The 12,728-nt window shown below is 34.3% G+C and overlaps 2 protein-coding genes across 3 annotated transcripts in view; one reads left to right on the top strand and one right to left on the bottom strand.

The window, feature by feature from the left end:
- The window catches only part of LOC145239834 (uncharacterized), a 61,438-nt gene that overhangs the window by 389 nt on the left and 48,321 nt on the right, over positions 1-12,728 (top strand). Inside the window, exon 1 of one of the 2 annotated variants that reach the window (XM_080103380.1) lies at positions 467-907. The exons of the other annotated variant lie outside the window; for it this stretch is intronic. The gene's annotated coding sequence lies outside the window, so the exon portion shown is untranslated. Of the gene's footprint in view, positions 1-466; positions 908-12,728 lie in introns of those variants that run through there. 2 annotated transcript variants of the gene reach the window in all.
- The window catches only part of LOC145239833 (putative methyltransferase-like protein 25), a 103,178-nt gene that overhangs the window by 74,557 nt on the left and 15,893 nt on the right, over positions 1-12,728 (bottom strand). The window lies entirely within an intron of this gene.

Raw genomic sequence — 12,728 nt, 5'->3', positions numbered from 1 at the left:
TTTATTTTTATTCCTATCCAGAGTGCCTCTTTTTGGGGAGTTGGATTTTCCCTACATTAAAAATCGACCTTGTGTCTTACTCTGCCCTCGTGTGGAGGCAAGTAAATATGACCATTTATTTGTTGTGTATATATATATATATATATATATATAATGTATGTATTTTTACCCTCAATTTTATTTTGTTGGTTATTGTTAGAAATGCCCAATTTTGAAATAAAACTTAGTTTCAAAAGTTTACAACAATGCAGGTCGATAAAAAATTTATTTTTTTATCGTTTGGTAACAATTTTGTTGTTCTATATTTGTCCCCCCCCCTTTTTTGTTAATTATGTTTGGCCCCCTTCTTTTTTTCGTTATTAACTATATTACACTTTCGCAAAATTTTTTATCAAATTTGATTGAATAATAATAATAATAATAATAATAATAATAATAATAAATTTTTTAAAAAATCGTTGTGTATTTAAGCGAGAAACACACAGACACGCTACCTTATCTGGGAGCTTTTGTGAACATTCAGTTTCGTTTTAATCTACGAGATGTGTTTTCGTTCCCACATTTAAAAAGACCTTATGACTAACTCTGCCCTCGTGAGGAGGCAGGTAAAGAGGGGGGCAGCTGTATTGTTTTATTTATTTTTATTCATTTATTTAAAAAAAAGAGACCTTTCACCTGCGCAGACGAGCATTTCTGAAACAATGCAAGAAAGAAAAAAAAACGTGTTCGTACTTGTAGCTAAGGTCAGAGGTTGTGTTGGGTATTCGATGACTTTTCTCACATGACACGCACCAACCAACCAGCTGGACGTTTCCGTTTACCTGGCCTTCTTCCCCTAACCACCTGTCAATACTCAACAAACGGGAACACCAAGGATATATTCCTGATATTTTGTTGTTTTTTAAACGTAAGTAAATATGTGTTTTATTTCGTTATTTACTTAAATAAGGAATGAAATAGAGTAAATGTACTTTATTTCTTTATTTTTTCTTGATGTATTAATCAGTCATTTCATTGATCAAGAGAATTTTTTTTACAAGTGCGTGCTGTAAAAAAAAAGCATACAGACTATTTTTTTCTTTTGTAAGTGAAATGACAAAGAAAACAATTCGTGCTTATTTATTTTTAACGCCAGCTGTCTTTTTCCGGTGTTGCCCGGTAAATGGCTATGTTTTGGTGTAGTTTAAAAGCAAACTACATGAAAATATAGCCATGTTTTAGTTTTTCCTTTATTTTATTTTTGATTTCAGTAAAACAACAAAACCTATTTCAGTGTTTTTTTTTTTTTTTCCTTTTTAATGAAAGTTACGTATAGACGAAAAACGCACACACAAACATCAATAAAAAAAAACAAAACAACTAATATTTTATTTTATAGTTTAAGAAACTTCGGTGCTTCTTAGAATAAAACCGACTTTTGTTAAACTAAAAGCGTAAAACTTAGGGTGAGTTTACGGTAGATGGTAGAGCATAAATAAAAAAGTCGGTTCAAACACTGTACAAGTAACTTCAAAATTTTGGTATTTTTTTACGACCTGCCCCAGCATAGTATAAACACCCCCACAACCACCCATATTAAGAACGGCTTTCGGAATAACCCCCCTCCCAACATCCCACGTTAAGAACGGCTTTCGAGGTTGGAGGGTGTTTATTCCGAAAGCCGTTCTTAAAAATTTACCTAAAATTTGAATTAATCCTTAAAACTTGGAAAAAAAAATCCTTTAAAAACAAAACAAAGAAAAAAATTGCCTATATTATGAATATAACGGGTTAGCTATTGTTCAGAATAGGATCTCTATTTATTTATTTTTATAAGAAAGCTAACCAAACTTTCACATTGGCAAAACTGCTTCGATTATCTTGAACTTTTCAGCTTTAAGATGACTGCTATTGAAGCAACATTATTTTAACTAAATTACAAATTGTTAATTAATGAACCTGGTTCAATTTTTTTAAATGGCAACCAAACAAACCACCCTTAAGTTGAAAAGTTCAAGATAACAATTGTTTCATTATTAAATTAACAAATCATCGGTTACGAATTAAGTTATCCTCCTTTTTTTTTTTTTTCTTTAAAATAAAACAAAACCTCTGTATCAATAAAACTATCAGACAGAATCTCGCGTTTCCGTGTGTGTTTCTTGTCTTACTATGGTACACGTTGAATTATTATTTTGGTATGCAGAGAAGGTACCATAGCAGCAGGTTCAAGTGAAATTAAAATTTACGATATTTTGTTTATTAAATTGTTAAGCGAAAGTACAGAACCGTTTAAAACAACCTTCTCTCTGTTAAGAATGGGTTTCTAAATTAAAAAAAAAATTTTTTTTACTTTAACTGAGACTCAACATTTATCATTAAATTGATGACAAAGGTTTTGGGGCATGCTGAAAACGAATATCGCATTTAAATTTAGGGCAGACTAGCAATTTTTTGGACACTAAGACCTTTATTATCCACTGTAATCCCTTATTTTTTCACTAGCGAACATGTTTTTCCCCAACTGAACGAGTACTTCTCGAGGTTAAGAATGGCGACAACCACTGAAATTCATGAAATGATACATTGGGAACAAAATGTCTTAATATCCAAAAACTACTTGTCTACCCTAAATTTGAATGTGATATTCGTTTTCAGCAAACTAGAAAACCTTCAAAAAAAGTCGTCAATTTAAAGGTGAATGTTGAGTTGCAATTATAGTAAAAATTTACCCAAAAGCACGGCACCATTTCTGCATAAGTATTATTATTATTATTGGTGAAAGTACACTGGGGAAACTTTAAGAAGTTGATTACGGGGAGGTTGAAAATAAGAAAATGCCCTTCGGAATAAACCCCCCAAACCCCCCTATGTTAAGAAGGCTTTCGGAATAAACACCTTTGGAAGTTGGACAACCAGTGCAAGTGCACTGCACTAGGTGTGTCAGAAATTTCGTGAAAAATAGTGAATAATTCCACCCCGTCTTTCCAAGCTTATAACTCCTCGAAAAATGTAATTCAAGCCCTAACTTTTTTTTTTTCAATTAAAGGAGCAAGGACCAAGGCTTCATTTAAAAAAAATAAATAAAAATAAAAAAAAGCATAAAAACAAAAGTGTTTTTTTTTTTGTTTTGTTTTTTTAAAGGTTTTAAACTTCGGACTTTACAGGTAAATTTCTAAAAAAAACACTACTTTTTTTTTGTTTTAAATTTGAATATATTATTTATTGACCTTTTCTCTTCAATTTGTGATATATAACACTTTGGTGAGTAAATTAATTATTTACTTTTTTTTAATAGACATTTCAAAATGGGAGGCGTGAATTATTCGACACCCTGTCTTTCCAAGCTTATAACTACTAAAAAAATGTAATTCAAGCCCTAATTTATTTTCAATTAAAGGAGCAAGGACCAAGGTTTCATTAAAAAAAAAACAAGAAAAAACGAACGTGGTTTAAAAAAAAAAGGGTTTTAAACTTTGAACTTTAGAGGTAAATTTCTAAAAAACACTACTTTTTTTGTTTTAAATTTGAATATATTACTTATTGACCTTATCTCTTCAATTTGTAATATATAAAACTTTGAGTAAATTATCTACTTTTTAATAGACACTTGAAAATGGGGGGGGGGAGCGTGAATTAAAAAAAAAAACGTTTGTCTAAAATATTATATTCGGTTTATTGGAAAGAGCATAAAATTTCACATTGACCCTGAAAATATCGTAAAAATAGAATCAATAGAAAAATTTTGATAGATTTTTAAAGTTTAAAAATTGAAAAATATTGAGTTCGTAAAATTCATTACTGTTTTTTAAAAAAAAAAAAAAATTTCTATTACTTTTAAAACAACTTTAATAGTTTATTTTGGAAGTATAATCCATAAAGAAAATAAACAACCCACTTTTAAAAGAGAAATTACGAGTTTTTTTATATTTTATTCGCAGTTTCGTGTAAGGGGTGTCAAAAATTCCGATACAACTGCCAGTACACATTGACCTTATTATTTTACTTTATTCGAATATGAATTGCAACCGAGTATGCTGGAGTCCATTAGGGGTCCATCTTGGGCCCAACTCTCTTCCTGATCTACATCAATGATCTCCCTAAACACATACTTAAATCATTCGTTGACATCTATGCTGATGACACGACCATCTACGGCAACACATTGTAAATGACAAAGTTCTCTCTGGTTCTCTCTCCTCTGATCTCGAGCGCGTGATTTAGTGGGAGAAGACGTGGCTGGTTACCTTTAATGCATCTAAAACCAAGCTCCTATCTTTACATCATCAACGCTCTGATCCCCATCTGGCATCAATTGAAATGGATGGTTCTTGTCTTTAGGAGGCTCCATGTTTTGACAAGCTTTTGGGTTTGACATTTACTCCTGATCTGAAGTGGAACACGTACTTAAGGTCTGTTGCCAAGGTCGCTGGGAGGATGATGGGATCCTTCTACCGCTCCAGAAGATATCTCACTACTGATGCAATTCTCTATCTGTATAAAAGCCAAGGATGGAATACTGCTGCCATATCTGGGCAGGAGCTGCTAAAAACAGCCTATCCTGTCTTGACAGAGTACAAAATAGTGGGGGATGCTCTTTTCTCTTCCCTGCAACCTCTCTCCCACAGAATAGACGTTGCGAGCCTATCTTTGTTTTATCGTTATTTCCATGGCAGCTGCTCGTCTGAGCTCCAATCTCTGGTCCCCCCCTCTCCAATCTTTTACGAAAAACACCCGTCTCCTGAAACCACTATCAAAAATTTTCCCCACTCTTTATCTGTGCCTAAAACAAAATGTAGATTCCATGAACAAAGCTTCTTTCTTAGAACTGCACGCATGTGGAACTCTGTTCCATCTGCCTGCTTCCCACCTGACTACAACCTGGATGCCTTCAAGTCCAACGTAAACAAATTCGTGATGAATCGGCCCCTTAAGTAAACACTTTATTAAATCTCCACACTAACGTACTGTACATGCAATAACCCTTATCCCTGAGTGGCTTCCGGGCCTTGTTAAAAATAAAAATCACTTTTATGCACACTACTGCTCGCCATTAATCACAAGGATTTGTTTCATGTGACTCAAATCATTAGTGAAAATCATTTGATTTAAAAAAAAAAAAAAAAAAAAATTTTTTTTGCTTTTCAAAATAGAATCTTTAAAAATAAAAATTGCCACAGTCTAGAAAGATATCTCTTCACTGAGGACTGATGAGATAAAGTATTAACGTTTGTTAATTCTATTTTTATTAGGAAAAAAGAAAAAGAAACTAAAAAAATATTGTAAAATCGACAAATATTTTAATCGAGGGCAAAGTTAGATACAAGGTTATTTCTTTTCTTTGTATAGATTGAGACAAAAAATAAAAATTGCTGCAATCAAGAAGCATTCACTGACCAGGGACAGAAAAAGTATAGTATCTAAACATATATTACACTTTAATGTTAATTCTATTTTAAAAATTAAAATAAATACATCAAAACAGAAATATTGTAAGATCGGAAAATATTAAGAGTTTATGTAAAAACATGTGGGAACACTTGTAAGAATGTGGTTCAGTAGGATAACCAATTCATAATCACGATTTATAAATTCTCAGGACTGTGGTTGCATGTGTCACAATCTATTGAAGTCGAGAGTAGGAGTGTATCCGCAGGACCATTAAAGGTAAATTTAATGGGCTAACCGATTAATAGAAAGGTTTCACCAATCCACATCTTGACATAAAAAAATTAAGATAAACCTCGGAAAATAACAACACTCGACAAAGAACAAGAAATCATAGTATTAACATGAAATAAACATCTATTTACGCGTTAAGAATATTAGTTAAAATTGTTCCAACATAAATGTTTTCTGGCGTGAAATGTTCATGATGAAGGATTAATGAAGTGAAGTTTTTTGTGAGAATAGCACGAGGTTTGAAATTATTTTTTTTTTTTATGATTAGTGTCACACATGGGCTTAAAATTAATGTGGCTATTTTCTGAGAAAAACAGTCTGTAAATCATGTAAGCGAACGTGTGTGTGTGTTCATATAAGAACAGAAGATCAAGATAAAATTGTTTAAAGGAAGATTTAAATTCTCGTTTGATGTAACTTTCCATGATGGGAATTAAAGTTCATGTGCATGGCACATAAATTTAGGACGGGGATTTTAACGTCTTCCAGTGACGGAGTTATTCTAAACATGTGCTGTTCTTGAGAAATCAAGAGAAAAACTGATTTGATTTTTTTTTGCGGGCAAATTTTTATATACAAGCCTTCTCGAACGTTCCAGCCTGTTTACTGTATTTCTACACGAGGAAGTGTAAGATAGTTCCTTTTATTTGAAGTGTGTGGTGGTCGCATCACAATGTTGTATTCTTACACATTCTTCATATGCATTGAAGTGGTGATTGCTATGAAATGTTCCTGCCAGGGCATTGAGGTTGTTACAAGACTTCCTTCATAGATGAGAAGTAGATCTAAGATGAAAGAATACAAATACTGCAAGTATTTCACTGGGCGTAATTAGCAAAACAGTAGACGCTTTATGCCGAATTTGGAAGTTGCAGCAGTAGGTAGCACTATATCATTAGGCGTGGCTGTAGTTAACGAATCTCCCGAGATTTGCGTCTGTACCACTGTGGTACTACAGTCTGTATTGTCGAAAAATGCCTTCAATCCATCAAAGCTGATCAAGTTATGTCTGCCATTCTTATCTATCACGAACTGTTTCAGATATTCTTTAAGAACCTTGTAAGGATTGAAGTAGGGCGGCTGCAGGCACTCCATCATTTCTTACAAAAACGTATGTCCATGTGTGCAAATCCTGAAGATGAATCGTTTTTTGGGACCTTGGTTCGACATAACCGGGTCTCAACATGTACTTTTTCAAGCGAGATGTATAACTAGTCGGGTCTAATGTGCTTCTACTGGTGGTCGGTGCAATCATTTGTCCTTGTAAGGTCAGAGGTGTTCCATACACGATCTAGGCAGTCCAATGTCCATTTTAATAGAATATCTGATACCGAGGAGTATGAGAGAAAGAAATCCCATCCAATTATTACGATCAGAATGTGCCTTTAAAGAAGCAATGGAAGCATTCGACCAAGCTGTTTGAGGATGAATGATAAGGTGTGGTCTGTATATGCTTGCATCCAAGAAGACATGAAAGTTCAACGAAAAGATAGGAATCAAACTGTTTACTCCTGTCGGTGGTAATCATTTATGGCACACCAAATCTTTATATCCATTGTGAAACGAGTGTTTTAGCGACCATCTTGGCAGAGATGTCAGTGATGGGTAAGGCTTCGGGCCATCTGGAGAATGTAATGCCCCTGCGACATACATATCTCTGACAAATCCGTTTAGCAACAAAATTACACCCCTTCACTGTTGAGGTCCCTAAATACCAGAAAGCTTTCTACTGTAATAGTTTCTGCCCTTGAACAGCTGGACTTTGGAATTCCCTACCTGCTTCTGATCCTGGATATGACCTTAAGCTATATCCAGTGGTGAGGCCCCAGCTTGCGGGCTTTGGGGAGTGTGGAGCCACCCTTTAATTACTATTGCTCCTAGGTCCACTCTAACCCGGAGTGGTAGTACCTGTTAGGGTTCCAACTATGGGTTAAATAGAAACCGACTTGAAAACAACAAATATATTCTATTAAAAATTTTTTCTTCAAAATCTTTGGATTCAGCATTAAATAACCCGAAAAGGGTTGATATGCTGTAAAACAAAAACAACCAACCAACCCTACCTGCTTCCCTAACTCCACTAATATGCAGAAGTTTAAATGTAACATAAACCAACATTTTGTTCATCTTCCTTAAGCATGGTTCCAAATAGCAGCTCCTTATGTCCACGTGTCGATGATATGCCTTGTTTGGGGTGAATGTGAGTTTTAAAAAATACATAAAATAATGGAAATTATGCAGGTTTAGTGGGTGTAACAGGGCCGTTCTATCATTTTGTATGAATTGGATGATTCTGTTGCTGGCATTGAAGTCTTTTCTAGAAAGAAATCTGGTACTTACAGCAGGGACCACATAAGGGTTGCCAACATCGTAAGTGAAAGTATTTATGTGGAACAAACTAGATTCGAACTTGGCACATCCAGGTTATCAGTGTTCTTAGCCATTTAGCCATTGTAATTTCTCACGGGACTGTTTTTAATTATTAGCTAAATTGGTAAGCATTCGACTGAGATTATCTTTATGATTACCGTTTCCACTTCCGGTTGCTTCTTTGTTTTTAATTGATTTTTTACAATATATTTTGTTTGATTTGTTAGGTGAAAGTACAGAATAGGTAAAGCACCCCCTCCCACTTCCATGTTGAGAAGGATTTTTCTAAATAATGACACTATTTAGAAACAAAATAAAACAAAAAAAAATTCCTTACATGGGGAGGGACAACCGGAATTGAAATGGAAACAGTAATCGTAAAGTTAACCTCGACTGGTTGTAGGCTACACAACAAAAAACGAATTTCGTCATAATGAGGCAAGCGAATGCGAGTTGCATAGCTATAAACTTGCTTGTTGGATTTAAATCTCAAATTTGATTCTTTAATTCAAGGCCAAGTTATTCCTGTGTTTATGTATGTCGATTTATAAGTGAATGAATTCAGTTCACTCAAGAAAGGGGAAGGGCTTTATATGGCTGGAAAGTGATCGAACTTCTATCCGCATTGCTTGATGAAAGGGCCTCAGGTCATGACCAAAAATAAACTAATATCATCAAAGGAGAAGTGTATTCAGGAGGATTCCCATTTCCCAAGAGCGAACAGAACAGATACTCCACTCTTATACAAGCCTGAGGGCTCATGAGGGTAGAATTAGACACAAGATCGGTTTTTAATACTCGTATATCCATAAATGCTGTGAGAATTTTATTCTCACATAGTTTAGAACTCTGGCTGAGCGAAAAATAGCCACTACTATGAAAAGCATACTTGTTGATTAAAGCTGGTAGTCACTTCTCAATTGCAAAATTATGTTGCATCATTTTGCTATTCATCCAAACCTGGTAGTTGGTACTTCGTAAGAAGTGGTAGGTAAGAAATCTTCTGTGAAGATTTTAAGTAGTTGGATCTATTTAATCAACATTCCAAGAGAAAAGGCTGGATAAATCAACATTCTCTGTCGATTAGAAAGACAATATTATACCAAGAAAGAAACTCCTACCTTAGTAGGTTAAACTGTCTTAAAGTACCATGACAATTGGGTGACAAAAGGCCCTTAAATTAATAAGGAGATAGAAATAAGTTCGTCACGCATTTGCTCGGACTGAATAATTTCAGTTTCAACTTGCTCATGCAGGTTAAAATTCAAATCAACCAATGAGAAAGCCTGTAATTAAAACAATGTGTTAATTCAAATCAACCAATGAAGTGACGCGATTAAAGTCTCACAATGCGCGATAAAATAGGGAATGGACATTTATATTCGAATCTATCTTCGAGGCCTTTGAAAAGAGTAAAGGTCGTGGCAGAACCATGCTTAACTGTGATAATAAGCACACAAGAATCTGTGCAGGTCAGGCAAGTTATTTCTTTATCTCTAAACCTGACGCAATGCTGTCGATGATGTATTCAATAGAGTAGATAGATCGAATTTATGCTAATCTCTACTAAGTATTAGCTTTGTGCAATGACTGACAAAATAGGATTATTTAAAAAAAAAAAAAAAAGAAAAAAAGTGCGACCGCACGTGTTTCACAAGTGACCAGACACTATAAATACAAGGATTTTAATTTGGGAGCTTCAAGAAGTGTAGAGTCACTCTTTAGTTAACATTACTCCCTGACCAACTCTAGCCTGGAGTGGGTAAAACCACAGTTTAGTGGCCTGAACACAATGCGATGAAAAATTATGTACAGGCAATAAATATTGTTTTATCTTGTTTTTGTTAATTACTAGCAGTTCACCCCGGCTTTGCTCGGGCCCTATGTTCTGTTCATAACTTGCACGACGTGTGAATACACTTTGTGAGATTTCAAATGTTTAGACCAAAATTTGCTCGAGTAATTTCTTAGACTGCAGAGGTCAATTTTTTTTTTTTAACTTGCACCCCAATTTTGATCCCCTTAACATTTATTATTTTGGTCTCAAATTATAATACAAAATTTTATCCATGTTCAAGGTACCTACATTTAAAATTTCAAGTCTTTAGACTCAAAATTGGCAGAGGAATTTAGTAGAATCTACAAAGGTGTAATCTTTCAACTTTGACCTTTTGGCAGCCAAATTTTCGCCCCAAAACTGATTAAAATGCTTGTCGCATGTCTGAATACCAATTATGTATAAATTTCAAACGTTTAGACCCAAAGTTGGCTGAATAGTTTGCTAGACACCGCAAAGGTCAAATCTTTTGAACTTTGACCCCTCGACAGCTCAAATTTCCGACCCAAACCGATTAAAAAGCTTGCCCTAACTCTGAATACCCTTTATGTAAAATTGAGTAATTTGGTAGAGACCGCAAACGTCAAAATTTTTTTTAACTTTGACCCCAATTTTGACATCTTAACATTTATTTTTTTGGCTCAAATCAAATTCAAAAGTTTGATCCATATCCAAGTTAAATTTAACATTTCAAGTGTTTAGACCTAAAATTGTCGGAGGAGTTTGGTAGAGTTCTCAAAGGTCAAATCGTTGAATTTTGACCCCCTTGACATCCAAATTTCTGGCCGAAAACAAATTAAAAAGATTTTCACAAATCTCAATACTCTTTGTCAAATCTCGAGTCTCTAGACTGAAAATTGACAGTTATTTAGTAGGGAAATGTACAGACACACACAGATCTATTTTCACTTATAGATTATAGATTAGTAAATGAGAAACCATTTTAAGTTGAAATCTATTTGGTATTATGTTTGAAACGTTTACATATGCTGAAATAATCGCTACAAAAAAAAAAAAAAAAAAAAAAAAAAAAAACAATGAAGTCGTTATACATACGGTAGTTAGAGAAACAATCACACCTATTTCAACATAAATTCAGACTGTTTTTAGAAATGAAAATTTTTCTTTACAAAATTTAAATATTTTACAAATCCACACTTTATATAACTTTATATAATCTTACAAATTAAGCATCATAGAAATTATGCATCCAATCTTTATAATCTTCTGCTTGTTCTTTCCTTAGTTAGTCCGTACGTTATGCTTTGAAAAAGATCAAATACAATTTTTGATGGTCCAGCTGCTGCTGCAAAAAAGACAAATTCACGAAATTTGACTTAAAAAATCCAATCTGGCAACTCTAGACAAGAATGAGAGTGGCCTCCTTTTGATGTAGCCTCGTTTTCGAATATCATTCTAATGATATACGATCATTGTTGTTATGGTGTGAGAAAGAAAGGAACTTGTAGTAATTTTGATATGTATTAGTTCTTGATCAAAGAAAGAAGTCGGCAAAATGTTACATAAAAAGGAATATTTGAAAGAAATGGGTCAAAACAAAGAAAAGAACATTGTTTGTCAAGAGGTGACCGACTGATGCAGTAAATTAAAAATTGTTTTTTACAATGTGTTATTATTTGTATTGAACTATGTAGCACAATATTTCTGATTATTCATTAGTACTTCTTAATTAATCTCTTTTGGGCCAGTTTTATATTTAAAATACGATGAACACTATTTTAATAGAAAACTCATTTTTGCTACATATTCTTTTCTTTTCTGAACAAAACACTAATTTTTTGTGGTATCCAGAAATATATCAGCTTGCTCAAAATATATTTGTTGATTAAATATATTTCTCATTCAAGGAGTTTTACTTTAGAAAATGCGCGTTTTCATGGGTGACTTTTTTTTTTTTTCGTTTTAAATATAAGAAAAAAGTTAATAGTATATTTGTCAAAAAAAAAAAAAATATCCTGTCCTTTTGGTAATTGTCTGTATTTTTGAGATGAGTTGTTTTCATTGATTGAGATTGTCGGACTGACTTCCTCATCTTGGTTGTTTATCACAACGTTTCGGCCGTTTTGCCCTCCGGCCTTCGTCAGGTGAACGGTTTGTTAGGAGTCTCGAACCCAACCCTTTATTATTATTACGGGGGTACCGTGTTCGGACTCCAGCTAGGCTTTGGGACATAGTTGCTGATTCTCTGTTTTTTCAATGTTACTTTTTCACTGCCTTCGTTCAGGATTGAACTCAGCACCTTTGGGTAACTGTAAACTTTGATACAACGTCTAGGACCGCTCGGCCATATGTCACTAGGACAATTCTTAGTTGGTTTTTGTTAATGTTAAACCTATGTTGTTATTCAAGGTTTTCTCTCTTTATCAGAGGTGTCCAAATTGCATTCAGCTCTATGCTTGGTTTGCTCAGTAGGTTGTTATGTCCGAGCATGTGAGCTGTTTCTTTAAGTTTTCTCACTTTCCAGTGGGTTTCTCTGTTTATTATTTTTACTTCATCCCATAGGGGGCGATGATCCCCCCTCTCCATCCAGACATGGTTGGCTATACCCGATTTTTCCGTCTCCCCTTTAGTTACCGCTTTTCGGTGTTCTTCCACCCTTACTTTAAGGGGGCGGCATGTTTCACCCTTGTAAACCTTTCTGCAACTGCATGGGATGGAGTATATGCAGTTTTTGGTTATGTTCTCATCCATGCGGGGCTTCACTCGTACCAGGTGTCGTCTGAGTGTTGACTCGCTTTTGAATACCGTCCTGATGTTGTAGGGGGCACATATTCTCTGAATCTTTTCGGAGATGCCTCGTATGTATGGTAGGCAGACCGTTGGAGGTTTTTGGGTTTCA

The sequence above is a fragment of the Euprymna scolopes genome, chromosome 19 (assembly GCF_053919585.1).
Source record: "Euprymna scolopes isolate OS-2025 chromosome 19, ASM5391958v1, whole genome shotgun sequence".
Taxonomy (NCBI): Eukaryota; Metazoa; Mollusca; class Cephalopoda; order Sepiida; family Sepiolidae; genus Euprymna; species Euprymna scolopes.
The sequence above is the reverse complement of the archived record's forward strand: the minus strand, read 5'-3'. Positions and strand labels throughout refer to the sequence as shown.